The sequence below is a fragment of the Impatiens glandulifera genome, chromosome 7 (genome assembly GCF_907164915.1).
Source record: "Impatiens glandulifera chromosome 7, dImpGla2.1, whole genome shotgun sequence".
NCBI lineage: Eukaryota > Viridiplantae > Streptophyta > Magnoliopsida > Ericales > Balsaminaceae > Impatiens > Impatiens glandulifera.
Window position 1 is genome coordinate 11463598 of NC_061868.1, and position 16819 is coordinate 11480416.

General features: G+C 29.1%; 1 long non-coding RNA gene across 2 annotated transcripts in view; it reads left to right on the plus strand.

The window, feature by feature from the left end:
- The window catches only part of LOC124910821, a 38044-nt gene extending 28902 nt beyond the window's left edge, over nt 1-9142 (plus strand). The window contains exons 1-3 of one of the 2 annotated variants that reach the window (XR_007096461.1): nt 8457-8611; nt 8741-8840; nt 8921-9142. This is a non-coding gene — a long non-coding RNA (uncharacterized LOC124910821). Of the gene's footprint in view, nt 1-8456; nt 8612-8740; nt 8841-8920 lie in introns of those variants that run through there. The other variant, XR_007096462.1, reaches the window with a different exon arrangement.
- Nucleotides 9143-16819: the final 7677 nt, after the last annotated feature.

Below are 16819 nucleotides of genomic sequence, written 5' to 3' on the forward strand. Positions count from 1 at the left end.
TAATCTACATACTCCAAGTGCACCTTAATAAAGAAGTCAAGGTAAATCCAAAGTTTCATGGATAAAGATAAGTAACAAGTTAAATTCAACAAATCTAAACTCTCATATGGTTTAGAACAATATCAACTATCAGCCTAACTCATGAGAATTGCAAACATGATCAGCTGGCTAGTTATAGACCATTGACATCATTTTGCCACGATCCGCATCACTAAAGTACATTCTCCTGGGTCTTCTAAATATCCCATTATAGTTCTGGCAAACAAGACCAACCATGGGAGTAAACTATTGGAGCATACTCCTCAATATGGATGATAAGTACTTGTTAAATGACATGAGAGTGAACTTACTGTTTAAATCCAAAATCACTTCACATGGTTATTGATCAAACTAACAAGAAATGCTAACAACAATGAATTTAATTGAGAATTACTGGACAATAGGTTGTAGCAACCAATAAGGTGGAAATTAGTGTTCGTAAAAAGATGTTCATAGTTATTGCACAATCAGATAATGTCCAAAGTTGTGCACGTTTCCCCTTACCTTCGAAGATGAAAACAGTTAGAAAATTCCAAAATCATCCAATTGATGGTTTCTTCAAGCAACCACGTTGGTCTTATTTCTATCATGAAATTTAGTAAGTATGTGCCACTTCGCTAAAGCATTTGGATCTGATGGTCCATCTTTAGTCTGCACCGCAAGCCTCTTCAAATATGTCATTGTTATTTGATATAATTTTTTATGTCAATGAAGAAGTTCAAGTCAATAATATTAATGTAAAAAACATTCCCAATCTAAAAGGGACAGGTTAGATGAATCTTAAGTAGCTCCAGAAAACATATAATAACTACATAAACAGAATAATAACCCAATGTCCCACCTAAGGAAATGAAAAACCATAAAATTCCTGTCAAAGATGAAAGTACTAAAATGTGAAACACGTGAAAAATAAACTCTACAAATTCTCAGATGGAAGAATCCAGCCAAGTGTTCTTTATATTTTAATATGATCCAATTAATTTGCTGAATCTTTCACTACACAACTTTATAGAAATATTCACCTGCAGAGAATGCAATCATGCCAAACACACAATGATCTCTCGCTTCTTTAACTACCAAATCCAGTTTTACCAACCAAATATTAATAACATACCCTTTCAAGAAGAAAATAACCCACAATAACCAACATACCTGATGGCTTAGCGGTGCTAATGGAGTGAAAACCTGCAATTTAAGAAACTGAAATAAATAAAAGTATATCTAAATAGGATAAATGATCGTTTAAAGATTCTAACAATGCACCTAAGTGAATGTTCTTAACAGTAGGAAAACAAACACAATGCGCAACTTTATAATAGAAATTTTCTAAGCACAACAAAAACATAATAATAGAAAATTTCAGGATAACGAATTCATTTGGAAACATCTTTTCTTATCCGGATGTGGATTTAGAAGGGATGACGTTTGAAAACGGAAAATAAACACAGAAATCTGGAAGTGATACCTTTTTGAAGCTTGTTGATTGTAGAAACAAATCTAAAGTTTTTCAACGTAGATTGAGAACGAATGCACACCTGGAGAATGAATGCTCTAGTCGTTGCTTGGTAATTGATTCGTCTACAATTGAGTAGATAAATGATGGATTCGAATCTAGCAGGTTTTGGGAAGGTCGCGGCAAAAGAAGAAATTAGAGGAGATTAGAGGTCGCGACTTAGAAGGCTTAGAAGAGATTCAAAGTGTGGTAGAAGAGACTGAAGGATCTAGAGAGAGAAGTGAAAATGAAAGTTAATAAAAACCTATCTCTTTAACCTAATCTTAGAAGTGACCCGCCCGAGTTTATGACCCGTGATTTTTTATTTTATTTTTATTATTATTATTTTTTAAGGTTGTCATAAACATTAAAAGTTGGCAAAAACCTTTTTTTGTTTAAGAGTTTAACCAACGCTTAATATTTGTGGGTAGTTATTGGTCACTGAAAACATGTTTGGTTGTAGTGGGACATACCTATGAGGAAAACACAAAACAACCAAATACCACATTGCTTTTGAAAATCTAGAGTGTACTAGTTGTCACATATCTCATCTACAAACTTTTGACGAGCTTGTATTGCATGAGAGACGAGTCTTGAAACTGTTTTGAGTATAGTCTTCTATTATTACTTAGTTAATTAGAATGTTTCATTAAGGTTTATGAACTATGTACATGTTCAATGTGTCTGATAAATATTTTAGAAACATTAATTTGAATATAACACAAATTTTCAATTGATATTATTTTAAAAATAATAATATTTTTTTTAAAATGCATAAAATTACTTCATTGAACTATAATTTTTTTAAAATAAGAATAATATATAATGATTTATTACTTGGTTTATTAAGCTTCATTAATTATTATATAAAATATTGTATAATACATTCTAACTTTTGCCATATTATAATGTTTTACTTTTATTTTTCTGTTTCATCAAAATAATTGTTTACAACTTTTTGTTGAAATTGACTTTAAAAAAAGTATCTTTCTTTAAAATAAATAAAATAAATTTCTACAGAAATTAAAAGACAAGCCTTTGCAAACATAATAAATTTTACTTCCTAGCTAACCTGGTTTATTTCAATATACATCCATCAATAGACAAAGATTGAGATTTAGATAGAGAGAGAGAGAGATTAATGGAAAATCATAGTACTCCTCTTGATGTTTTCATGAATCCTCCTCCTATTCCTTATCATGTTCCTCCATATCAAAAGGCTCCTATTCCTAAAAATGTCCTTTTGTATCAGAAGCAACAAAAAAAACTAATGAATAAGAAACTTGTTACAGATCATAGACAGAAGATGTCTATAAAACCGAAAAGGATCCGATGGGATGCTGCACTCCATTCCAAGTTTGTCCAAGTTGTGAACTTGCTTGGTGGCCAGCAGAGTAAGTTCTCTATCTAATTCAGTTCTTTCTTTCTATTTTGTACACAATAGATATGTGATCTGCAAAGAAATCAAAATAATTTATGTCAATTTTCATCAAATGAATTCATTCTTGTATGTGTATATCAAATTCTTATGTATAGTGAGAAAAAATTGTAAACCCTAGTTTTTATTTTCATCTCTATTCCTTATGTATAACATGTTTAATTTGAAATTTACACACACACACATATATATATATATATATATATATATCACGAATCCAATTAATTTGAAGAAAGTGATTAAGTTATCAGATCATTTGTGCAATTTTTGAAATTGGAAATAATTTTATTGCAATAGTAAAAATGTTTTGAATTAGAAGGGATAATATTTTTCAAAAATCAACCTAGATTCCCAAAAGTTTATAAATATTTTGTTTTGTGAGTTGAATTATTTCATTTCCAAACATTCCTCAATCTGCTATGCTTTTCAAATTGAGTCAAAGAAATGAGTGTGAGAGGGAGGGGAGAAGAAGGAAATGAAAGATTTTTATATATGTGTAAATTAGTTTAATTTTATTTATTGAATAAACATCTATATTAATTGTGTGATTATTTTTTATAAATAAATGTAATGAAAAAAAAAATTAGATCATAAATCTATTTGTTTTATTTCTTTGAGTCAAATTTTCTGATTGTTGAAAATATTTGAAGTGTGTAGAGAATTTATTTGAAATGATTAAATTTTCTTATAATTTGCAGAGGCTACCCCAAACAATATATTATCTTATATGAAGAAGGAAAGGCTTACTCTCCCTCAGATTAAAAGTCATTTACAGGTAAACTGATTTTATTTGAATTTATTCTAGGTGTGGCTATCATGACTATCTATAGTCATATTCCATTTTAAATGAGAGGCAATTCTTGGTCAAAATTATGTATTTTGTTCCATTTTATTGATTTTACTAACATTTCTATACAATGTGTTGTATACTTGAATATGTTATTTTGATCAATTGACTATATATTGGTTAATTTATACAGAAATTTAGACAAGGTGGACCAAAGAAATTAATGATAGGTAAGATTGTCAAATAATTTCTTTAAAATTATATTTGGACTAATATCATATCATGTTAAATTTTGGCGAGCAGGTCAAGGGATAATATCAAAAGAAGTGGTACGAAAATCGATCCCACGCATATTTGAAGCTAGCTCGACACCTAGGTACATATATGAAATTATTACATAAATGTCTGTTTTAATTTGTTAATCATTTAATTTGTTATATCAATTTCTTTTGTTCCTCATTCATCTACAAGTTATGATATGCAAACTCCCTTCTTATTTGGTGGATCAATTGCTGGAGAAAGAGAACACGAGGGAAATCCAACTAATCATATGATTGGAGATGAGGTAATTAGTAATTGTCTTTTCTTTGTATATAAAAATTCTTTAATGCATGTCACAAATTAGAATATTTGTTCATCACACAGATTCAACAACTTTTAACGCAAGAACATTCTGAACTAGGACCTTATGAAGGTCACAATTCTTCCCTTCCACATGCTACAATGGGAAGCTTTGAAAAAGTTGGTAAGGAAGGATCGCAGAGTGCTACTATTTTTCCATCTTGGAATCCGATTACTCATTCGTTTATGGGAAATGATGCACCTAATTTTACTATTAACAAACACAACTACTTATTTGGAGGATCGGTTGGTGAAAAGAGACAATACGAGGGGAATATAGCTGAAACTAATGACTATCAAGTAATAAGAAATCAGAATCCAGAAGAAGAGGTAGTTATTTATTGTCTTGTCTTTGTATTGAATGATTCTTTAGTGCATGTCACAAATTCAATTTTTTTGTTCATTACATAGATGGAACAATTGTTGATGCAATCACAAGTAGAAGCAGAATCGCAAACGTATGAAGTTCGTAGTTCTTCCATTCCATGTACTATTATGGCGAGCTTTGGAGATGTTTTTTCATCTGTGGATCTCGTTCCTCCTTCGTTTACAAGCTCTGATCTGCAAGCTCCCTTGAGTTATACACCTTACTATAGTAATGGGAACACCAACTTATTTGGAGGATCATTTTCTGGGGAGGGAGAACAAGAGGTGGATCTAGCTGCAACATATTTGAATCTTGATGCAGATAATGTTGTTTCCTTAAGCAACTTCAATGGAGACTGAAAATGTGTGTAGTTATCACCATTTTTTGAACTATTCAAGTTTACTTTTTGTAATGTGTTGTGACTTTGTTTGAATTGTCTTTTCAAAACTCCATTTTTATTTAAAATTAACATTGGTTGTTGAACATTTTGCTATTGCATATATGATGACATAATTTTATAGCTTTATCTTACATTTCTCTATTGCATCTATGTGTTGCTATTTTGTTGTTACATTTTCCCAGAGTTTTATGGGGAAAATAGTTTTGTTGATGTGTTAAGGTTGTTATAGTTATATTTTACAACTTCATGTTTTATTTTGAATTAATTTCTAGCTACACTATTTTTTATCATTATTTTCATGTATCAAGTAAGTTTCACTATTGAATTTACAATATATGCAACCTTGGCATGGCATGTAAAGTAGATTTTGGCTGAAAAAAAAAGCTTGTTCCTATTATTGTTTTTTTGATGTTTTTTTTTTGGAAATTTAAGATTTATTTTTCATTAAATCATGCATCCTTCAAGATCACATGTAGCAATAGAGGGGAAGGAGACACCATCAAATTAATGGGTTCAATAGTTAAACAAGGATCTTGCCACTATAAGGATTAAGATAAGTAATCGATAATAATTCTTATAATATGGTCCATTCATTTATGTTTATTTGAATTCATGTGTTTGTAACTTTCTTTTGCTAAACTTGTAACAAGTCTGATCACAACTTGACTTTGTACCGGTGATATTTGTTTTCGGTATTCAAATAAAATCCTAATCTGGCTGCTTCAAATTTACACTCAGATTTAAAACTGTTGGTATAGACTCAATCCAGTAATTATTGCTTTCTACAGGTCTTGAGATGGAAATGGAAGAGGGTGTAGAGAGAGAAACTGAGGTTTTTGGGCGACATTAACCAGCTTGCTAAAATCTTAGTAGAATTTAATGTTCAGAAATCCATTAATGTCTTGCTAAGAAGATGATGAAGTTCAATGTGTATCTAAAGATAACGAAATCTGATAGGGCAGTAGAGAAATAAATGAGGAAAAAAGAGGGTTTAACCCTGAGCAGCCAAATTACTTGGTTGGTGAAAGTGAACTTAAACCATCTAGGTTGATATGAGACATAAAAAAATAGATGAATTCTTAAGAAAGGATTATAGAACCAAATTATTCTCCAATTCTTACCTTCTAATGTAATTGGTTGATTGTTCAACGTCTTAATTTAAGATTAAAATTGATTTACTAATTCAACATAATATTATGAATATTAAATAAAAAGTACAAATGTTAGAACAATTACCTCCAACCTGGCTTATTTTCCGATGAGCATTAGCGTGTCTTCCTTCAACGACGTATTTCTTTTTACACGACATCCATCCAACAAGACATAGATTCCTCTAAATATTTTTTTCTTTCTCAGCTCTAAATAGTTTAAACTCTAACTAAAATAAAAATCTTAGAGAATTTATTGACCTCTAAAAAATAACAAATTTTATTTGATAAACTTATAGTCATTAATTAAATAACTTTATAAAATTATTTGTCTAAATATGAATATATTTGTAATTACATTAAATATTATTATGGAGAATATTATAATCTTAGAATTTAATTATAATAAATTAATATATTAAAAAATTGTATTTTATAGAGTATGCTCTATATAAAATAATAAATTAATTAATGATCTCTATAGATAATAAATTTTATTTAATAGGATTATTGTCCTTAAATAACTCTAAAATATGTATCATCTTTTATTTAATTTTATAAAATATCATTATGGAGAGTATTATAATATTATAATTTAATATTAAGAAGAATATTATAATCTTAGAATTTAATGTCTATATTTAATTACAATAAATGAAAATACATATTTAATTTGATGAAAGAAATATTTTTTTCATATAGTTAAGCTATATATAAATGAATAAACTTAGGACCACTACAATAATAAGATTTATTTGATAGAATTATTGTCATTAAATAACTCTAGGATGAATATGGGAGAATATTGTAATATAAGAATTTAATGTATAAATTTAAAATACATATTTAATTTGATGAAAAAATATATATTTCAAAGAGTTAAGCTCTAAATTAAAAAAAATACACTTATGAAGCTTTAAAACTAATAAATTTTATTTCAGAACTTATTTGTATGAATATGAATAATATGTACCCTATTTTATTTAATTATATAAAATTTCATTAAATATGATTATGGAGAATATTATAATGTTAAAATTTAAATAAATTGAAATACATATTTTATTTAACAAAAACATTTGTATTTTATATAGTTAAACTCTAAATAAAAAAAAACTTTAGAGATCTCTAAATATAACAAATTTTATTTCATAGACTTATTTCTCTCTATATATAATAATAATAATAATAATAATAATAATAATAATAATAATAATAATAATAATAATAATGCTTAATATTAGGTTATCGAGTACACTAGTAAAATAAGAGTCAATAGAGACAAATTTAGCCACAATCTAAGTATTCCCGTCGCTTGTTGTTGATAAAAGAAATAAGCTATCACTACAACGAAATATACATACGGTAACACATCATTGTCAACGCATATTAAGCGTTGGCAAAAATCATACAAAAATTGAATTTTACCTACCTTAACTCAATAAATTAGTTTAATTAATAATTATATATGAAATATAATATATATTTAAAAATAATTTTATTTAAATTATTTATGTGTAAAAAGATTAACAAAATATATATTATACAAATTGAGAATTTTCTTAAAAATAATAATATTAAAATTAATTTAAAAAATATTTTCAACGAATTTATGCTTTATTTATAATAATATATTAAAATTAAGTGATTAATTAAAATGAGTTATTTTAAAAAAATAAATAAGAAGTATGAGAATTTGATAACATGGAGTATTCACAAGCGGCTGAAGCTTCTTTTAGGGTTTCGAATAGGCCACAATTTGTGAGTTTGAGTTTGAGTTCTCGCTCTCACTCACGCTCCCTTTCCTGCTCGCGCTCCTGCCGCCTCATCTTAGCTTTCCCTTTCTAGGTCATATAGTGGGAGAGTGAGAGATACAAGCTATAACTAAGGATCTGGATACGGAGCTTCGAAAGCTAAATTGCAGAACAACATGTGGATTCATGAAGTTGGTGCTTACCGAGTAGAAAATGAAGGATGTAAATGAAATTGAAGGGAAGTTTCATGATTCTCCGATATGCGATGATTGTGTAACTGATATCTACTATCTTCATAACATGGAGGTTAGTTGGACTGAATTACTTCTCATTTCTTATTTATGCTGTAATGGCTACTAATTGCTGATTTCATAATCCTTTCATCAATCTTGAACTATAGTTTGGAATGTAAGTGTATTTTCTTTTAATTACATTAAAATTTCTTAGTTATGTTGAGTTGCGTTTACATTTTGTTTTCTGATCTGAATCGTTAAGCCACCCAACGAGCAGTCAATCAATGGCGGAGAAAAACTTCAAATACGGCATCCTAGGTGGCAACGCAAGTGTAAGTTGCACAACTCCAATATTATCGCACTCTAATTGAAAGTTGATGTATAACGAAAATACCAAATCCATAGTATACCTTAATTATGTTATGCTCATGTGCTATCATATTACATTATTTGTGTTGCAGTTGTGAAGGAGGAACGAGAGATTGAAATTGGGCTTCCAACTGATGTCAAACATATTGCACGTATTGGATGGGATGGAGCCTCTGACAATCCTCCACTTGGGTATGTATTCATTCAATTTATACTCATCAAACTGGATTAAAAATTTATTCATTTGATCAAACAATCAACACAATACCCAGATGAATTAATTCAAGATAAAGCCCAACAAGGTTCCTGCAACTGCAAATGTCAATGCCAATATCGAGGAGACAAGATCCCACAACTCTGCAATCTTAACATGCTAATCTCAAGGTTCTCATCTTCGATTTCTCAAATGTCTGATATTTTTCCTAAATGCACCTGAAATTTTGAAAATCTTGTTCAATAGAGGATTGAATGATTCTTTAGTAGAGGCAAATTATGTAGAATTTTCGGATTTGTTTGTTTGGTTTTGCGTTATTCAGGTTTTATTATACAATTACAAGTTATGACAAAAAAATACTATTACAAGTTATGCTCAGGTGCTATCATAGCTTTGTGAAAACAACTTTTCTTTCACCCTAATTTTTGGTACCACATCAAAATTGAATTGATGCAATATTATTATTGTAGGTTTATGTTGTTAGAGAGTTCTACAAGTAGGGGGTTAAGCCAGTCGAACTTGCAATTATTTCTAAATAAGTAGTATGTATGACTTTCCATGCATTTATTGTCTTTTTCATGTACATTGTTAATTTTTTATTGGAGTAATGCTAATTTGATTTTGTTCATTTTGGTCATCACTATTGGTACTTGTGATGATGAACCTTTTCTGGATTTCAGGTTGCTCCTTATGTGTGTTCAACTCTTAGAAAGAGATACCTTCTTCCTGAATTTAAATTTTCAAATCTTCTAAATCATTACTGCTGATAATCTAATGTATTTATATTTCATGTCCATTTGATACTGATTCCAGTCACTTAGGATGCTTAAAATGAGCTCAGATCTGCAATGGGATAATCAATGATTGAAAATGTTGTTGCTCATATAAGTCTGTAACTGGCTTTCTGTAAACTTATCTGTTAATTTTGTAATTCTTATAATTATTTTCTTGTTGATTTCAATGAAATAAAGTTTATGAATTCATTATTAAATTGGTTGCACAACACCTCCAAGACGATCGGGATTTCACGTTTGTGTTGGAAGTGCAGGTGAAAGATTGCTAGTAGAGTGGTATATGGAGAAAGGTTGATTCTTGCTAATTCTTGAATATTAAGATCACATCTCTCAGGTGAGAGTCTAATAGACAAATGATTTAATCATACTTGTTTTTTTTGTTACAGGAATTGAATTGATTCAACACAAAGATAGTTAACACAGATTTTGCTTCTAAGTCTCTCATAAGTGCTACTATGAAAGTTTAAGAATATCAATCTTTAAATATCAATCTTTGATCATTGCTATTGGTTCTAATGTAAGCATGCTCAACATTCATTCACATCAGATTAACTTGTTTTCCTTATATTCCAACTTTTGATAATATTTGTTTGCCTAAAATTTAATTTGAGAATCAAACATCTGTTTAAAAAAAATTGAGAATTGAACCAGGGTCTTTTTGCTAGACAAAGAAAATTACTTGCTTTCACACTATGATAAGTCAAAATTACTTGCCTTTTCTTTCTTTTCTTTCTTTCTTTTTTTTTATTTACAATAATTGAATGAGATGTTCTAATTTTCAAAAGCAAAATATACATAAAACATTTCATCTGTGTATATACAAGTTTCAATCCAACCTAATCAAGGAAAAAAATGTTTGATTTTGGGTGATCATTCAAACGTTAATCTTGTTCGCAATCAAAATTTCAATCCACCTAATTTTCTTCTGTCCTCGGGGAAATCATTCAGAAGTTAACCTTTGAAACTCAATCATTCAAAAGATTCAATCCACCTTCTTTTCCTTTTGTCTTGTTATTTAGTTATATATTTTCAAATCTTGAGCCACTTGAAGAGAAGTTTTTGGTGCAGATTGGATTCGTCACTCACCAGGTTCACATGTTTTGTATATGTTTTTCTAAAATAGCTTGTTAACATAATTTCATTAGTTACAAAAGTATGGTCCAGAGAGAGTTGTTGATATCAATTACAGATGTTAATACTTATAAGTGGAACTACTGAGTTTTATTTCTTCTGCTTCAATTTCAATAAAAAAAATCTAACAACATACAACTTCCCATGAAAGGCTGGCTTTACTGGGACTGGTGTTGGAGCTGCTTACTACAGCCTGTGGCCTATTATAGAGTTCATGACATTTAATTTCGCCATGCAGGTTAGCATTAAATATAAGCTTTAGTTGAGTAAATCTCTATCCTTACCAACTATTCATTTTGATACTTCCAAAAGGCTATATCATATGTTGAGTTAAGATCTCTTGTTTTATATTGTGTGAAGATTGAGTAAGTTATAGAGATTTACTTGACTCAATTACTGAATGTGGAATTGAGTTTTTTTAGAATTTAGTATTAAAGTCTCTCTTAACTTGATTGGTGTGAGAAATTCCCCAACACCTTTTGTTGAGTGTATTTACGAAAAGGAGTGACGACGTGTTTGACATCTTTTTTCTCATTTGTTTATGTTGTCAAGGGCAATCAAATGGTTTTTCCTTGGATCTTATTGCAAGCAATAGATCACATAATTAATTCAGTTGCAATGCAAATCTAACTAAATGTCTGGTGGTCAAATATCAGTTCCAATAATGTTTAAAGGAGGATTTACTGGAGTTGGTGCCCAAAAAGTTGGATACACAAAATTGTCTTTAAGTGGTTTATGGAGTAATTGTCTTTGTTTACATCTTTTTATATAGCTTTAGTATTTTTTAGTTTAATTATTTTTTAAACTATTAGAACATTATTATAAAATTGTAATATGTTAATTAATGTTTTTTTATTTAATTATGATATGATTTTATGAGATAATATTATTGAGATGAATTATATTTCTTTTGTTATTATTTAAATGATAATAATTAGATCTTCTAAATGTTTCTTTTTAATGATTATTCAATCAAAAAATTTGTTAAAAAATGGAAATAAAAAATAAAATTTTAAAAATAAAATAGACTTTTGGCGACGCTTAAATTAATGTTACCGACGCTTAAATAAGCGTTGTTAAAACTTCCGTCCACCCTGCTTCTGGCGACGCAAGAATAAGGGTCAGTGACATTTTTGGCGACGCTTTTAATGGTTGGCAGAAGTCTTTTTAAGCGTCGCCAAAAGTCTTTTTTTGTTGTAGTGTATATTTAAATAGCTACAGGAAATTTATATTGTTGCTTGTTTCTCTTTATAAAATATTAATTATATTTTAAATAAATTTAACGTGGACCTAACCCTAGAAAATCTTCTCTTGGAAGTGAGCTTCAAGGAGGAGGCTATGCTCCTAGTGTTCACACACAAAGGTGACTTCAGATCTGTGACCTTTCAAGAAGATAGTCATCATTTAGCGCCGTCTAATCATGATTATTAGGCAAACTTTCCCCGACGTCCATAGCCACTTAGGCTATTAGATCCAACGCGGCCTATCGGGACTCCTTAGTTATCTGCTTACGTTCATTTAAGTGGACGACGATGTCATCGACGTAAACTCATCAAATCTCTTCTTGTATTGTTTGTTTCTCTCTTCTTAAACTATCATTATGAAATTCATCGATTAATGGTATTCACATGTCTTTTGCATTCATATTTTCCATTAAATCTTGTTATGTATCTTAAAAATGTATAGATATCTCAAAGAAACAAGACTCTAAGTTGTTCAACAAGCCTCTTCTACTGGTATACTTGTACATTCTTTTCTAATTATTGTTAAGATTTCTGCTAATTTCTATTACAGTTGATTTTAAACTTATATGTTTTTAGGTAAATCTATCTCATTTATAAATACAGCAAATAGATGCAAAGTTTAGATGAAAAAGAGAGGTGGATTACGAAATAATACTGTGGTGAGATTTTTATTCACAAAATTTGTTTTAATTTGCTTTCTTTCTAATTTTAGTCTAATTTGTATTGTTCATTTTTGTTTAATTTCTTTGTTGAGTTGGTAATTTTTCCAATTTTAATTATTGTGCTTTATTGGAGTTAGCTACCAAATTTTTTTTTGTTATTGATATGATTTTTAAGCTCAAACTAAGCCATTCTTATGTATTAATTTTTTGAATATGCTTCTCCTTGAAATTTGTGGTATACGCTAAGATTGTTATCAGTACATATTATAAGTTTTGTTTCAGATATTGTGGTGATGAGATGCTTTGAGACAATTCTCATTTAAATTTTGCTGAGATTCTTGAGATTGGTTTTTGATAAATCAGCATCTTATTTTTTTATCAAATTCTTTATATACAGATTTTGAATAATGCTTTATGTGCTACTTGTTGAACTTTTGAGTTTTATACTTCTATTACAACAATCCTGGCCTCTGTTAAATTAGTCTAGAATTGAATCTAATAATTATTGTGTTTGGTTCCCTTGTTTATTTTAATCTGAATTTCTTTTGAAGCTTCCACCTATGTCTTCTTGTGTCAAGAATTTTCTAAAACTCGAATCTGTATTTACTAAATTAATTTATGATGCCTGCTGCCCCCTTTCAGCAACAGAGGGTAGGGTGGAGTGTGGGAAATTAGTGAGTATTATTATTTAATGTTGATTGGTGGATTGTCAATTCACATTGAATTTGATATACTCTTCAACATTTAACTTAACACCCTTTAACATTTAGCTTTCTTTGAGAATGCATGTAGATTGTTATATGTGTTTTAGTTTGTTTTATTTTTCGCTGAAGACAGATCATAAACAACTTCTTCTTGAAATTAGTTTTTTTTTCATATTAAATGACCTGGGAGATAACTTCTTATGGTTTAGTAAAAAATAGAAGCTAAAATATGATAGAATTAATTGGTGTATTGTGAAAAGTGATCCGGGAGCAAATGCTTATCCTCTTATTAGTTGTGGTATTTTGAAAAATGACATAGAAATGAATGCTTTTGGTAAACTTAGGGATTTGAAAAATTAAATTTGGGTGCGGAGGAAATTGTAGATAGGATAATTATTCCATTAAGGTTATCTTTCTTTTTCTTTTACATTCCCATTACAGTTAATAGGAATTGAGTCATTGTATATTGTCTTGGTATTTCTATTCATATCTTAATGCGTATTATGGTGATTGAGACACTTGGGTTGTTTGCATTGCTTCTAGAAGCCACATGTTATTGAGATTCTAGTTGTCTAGCATGTTTGACATGCCTTCTTTATATTATTTGGTTGTTCAATGGTGATATATGCAGTAGTTATGTTTAATGACTTAAATGGAATTTAATTTCATCTAGACCAGGTATACCACATAATTTACTCCATGATAGTAAAAAACATATGAAAAAGAAACATTTACGCTTCTTTATCATCAAGAAACATTTGAAAAATGCCCCTAAAAGCATTATAATATCGAAGGGTATATATGAAATAACTTATTCTTCTATACTTGTTAGAATCTAGGCATATATGAAGTTAGATTCAGATTAGCTCAGTAGACTAAGGGATGGTAGGAATACAATCATTCCTGCACTTTTGGAGATCCTAAGCTGATATGTAAAACCTTTAGAGGTCAAAGTCGTGCATAAATTTCAAGATGGGGTAATATTTCCATAACACACATGGTAGTTCTTATTTTCTTATTACTTAAGAACCCAACATCCAATAATCAACAAATAATTATCCTCACTAATTTTTAATACTATTAATAGTTGTTTAATAGTGTTAAGATTTATGAAATTAGACTAAGATGCAATCATTTGTAAAGAAAAATAATTATTCTTTTATAAAATCAGATGATGGACACAAATAATGCTGTTTTGGTCAAACTAGACAAAGGTGATGAGCTATTTATTCCCTTAAAACATGATTATAATATAGCGTTTGCTCATTGCAGGTTGAAAGCTTTGATATTGGCTATGTAAATACCACAATGTCTCGTTTGGTAAGTTATCAATACAACAAGATTTATTTTTTTCTACTTTTTTTTATTGGTACCTAAAATGTTATCTTAATGAGATACGTTGGACAAAAAAAGACAATGAAATATGGTACATGGCAAGGTTCTATAATCCAGCTGAAGCAGACAAGATGGGACTTTCAACATTGTTGTCCCTGGAAGATGATTGATTTTCTTCTATATGAATGAATTAATGAATCCATGTCACAATTAACCTCATGCTTATTTAATTTTCTCATATTTAGCTAGACAAGCTTGAGCAGGAAACTGAAAAGTGGTGCTAAGAGATAAATAAGAATAAACCAACTGCTATTCGAGTGATCAAATATTCTATTAGTGTTGCAATTTGAGTGATACAACATGATATAATTATTAAAGTAAAATAAAAATGTATTAATGATCCTTAAATCTGAGTATTGATTTCTTAGTCTAGATATTTATATATGTCAAGCTAAACATAGTTGTGTGATTTCTTTTAATTTGAGAAGGAATTGAGAGAGAAATGTATGCTTATATTTTATGGAACTAAGAAATGGAATCATAGAAGGAAATTTTTTGTCGATCAAATGATTAATAAAGGCAAAACGAACATGCCTAACTTTTTGCTTTAACTTAGTATTTGTGTAGGGGTTATTAATCAGAATTTATATCATAAATTCATCCTTCATAATTGTATCATATGTTGTTTTGGTTGCAGAGATAATGGGGATTGATGTTGCATTATCACTTATGATATTCTCTTGGGACAGGTTATTCATCTTTTCCTTTATGTATATTTTGAAATCATTAGTTATATTATATTTACACGAGAGTCTTCTTAAAAAAAAGTTTCTACAGTCTAGTGTTGGATACCAAGAGTTTGTACTTCAAATTGCGAGAATTCATTCTGACTGGGCAAACTCTTTATACTCTATTATAGTTTTATAGGCATATCCTAGCTCCTGAAGTTACCCTTCAATTTGCCTAATATTGTTATTAATATTGTTATAGATATTTCCTTTTTTTAGTAGGCTAGTTTATCCTTGTATACTAATGACACAAAACTCTCATAGGCAGAGTCATTCATGGGTGATGCATACAAATTTCTCATTATCCATAACAACGTGTCACAATTAATTTAGCTCAACTATTAGAAAGGAAGTGAGTAAAAAATGTCAACCAGTTGATGAATCTTTCTGAAACTTTTGGTTCATACACATACTATGCATTTCACTTGAAAATTCTACAGTTATTTCCAGTGTAGGAATTTTGTTTTTTAGTTTCCTTGTTGGACTACACTTGTATGTGTTTCATAAGTGATATTTATAAGTTTTATTTGTAATGAGCTTTTGTAATTTTTCAATTAATAACTTGTTGGTTCAGATTAATGCTGCAAAAGTCGGTGCTTATCCTTGGTTTCTGTTTTTGTGCAGATATTCAAAAACCTCGATATGTTAGTGTAAATACTCTAAAGTCAGATGTGATGAAAATCATCCATAAATTAGGAAAGCTGTACACGGTAATTTGAAATCTTAAAAGTTATTCCTTTATAATGACTTTGAGAATACAGTTGCACATTTTATATTTGTTAGCGTAACAAAGAGAGTGCACAAGACATATTAAATTATGTATAGTTGTAAATGTTAATGATTAGTATATTTGTTTTCTAATTATATATTTATGAATTTTCTCAAGTATATTACAAGATTAATGCATTTCATCAGCCAAACCGATGTTATCTCAATTCTTATATCATCAAACTACGAGCATGAGGAGGTAATTCAATCACGAATCTTTTATAGTATTCTTAGATGATAGGATGATAATGGTATCGTCTTGATCTTTGGAAGGTCTTTGACTAGCCAACTAATTTGAATACTATAGGCTGAGATTTTTTAAAAACAAATGGAGAGCAACATATTATAAGGGTTTAAATTTATATTTGATGTTTGCTTATTTTTACTTTATAAGGATGAGAAATAATGTGTATTTAATATTTATATTATGTAGGTTCGTTTTTTAAATATGCACTAGTATAAATATGAGTAATAGCGATAGAAATTAGCGATGATCTACATTTTCCGTCGCTATTTATGTGCAGAATAAAT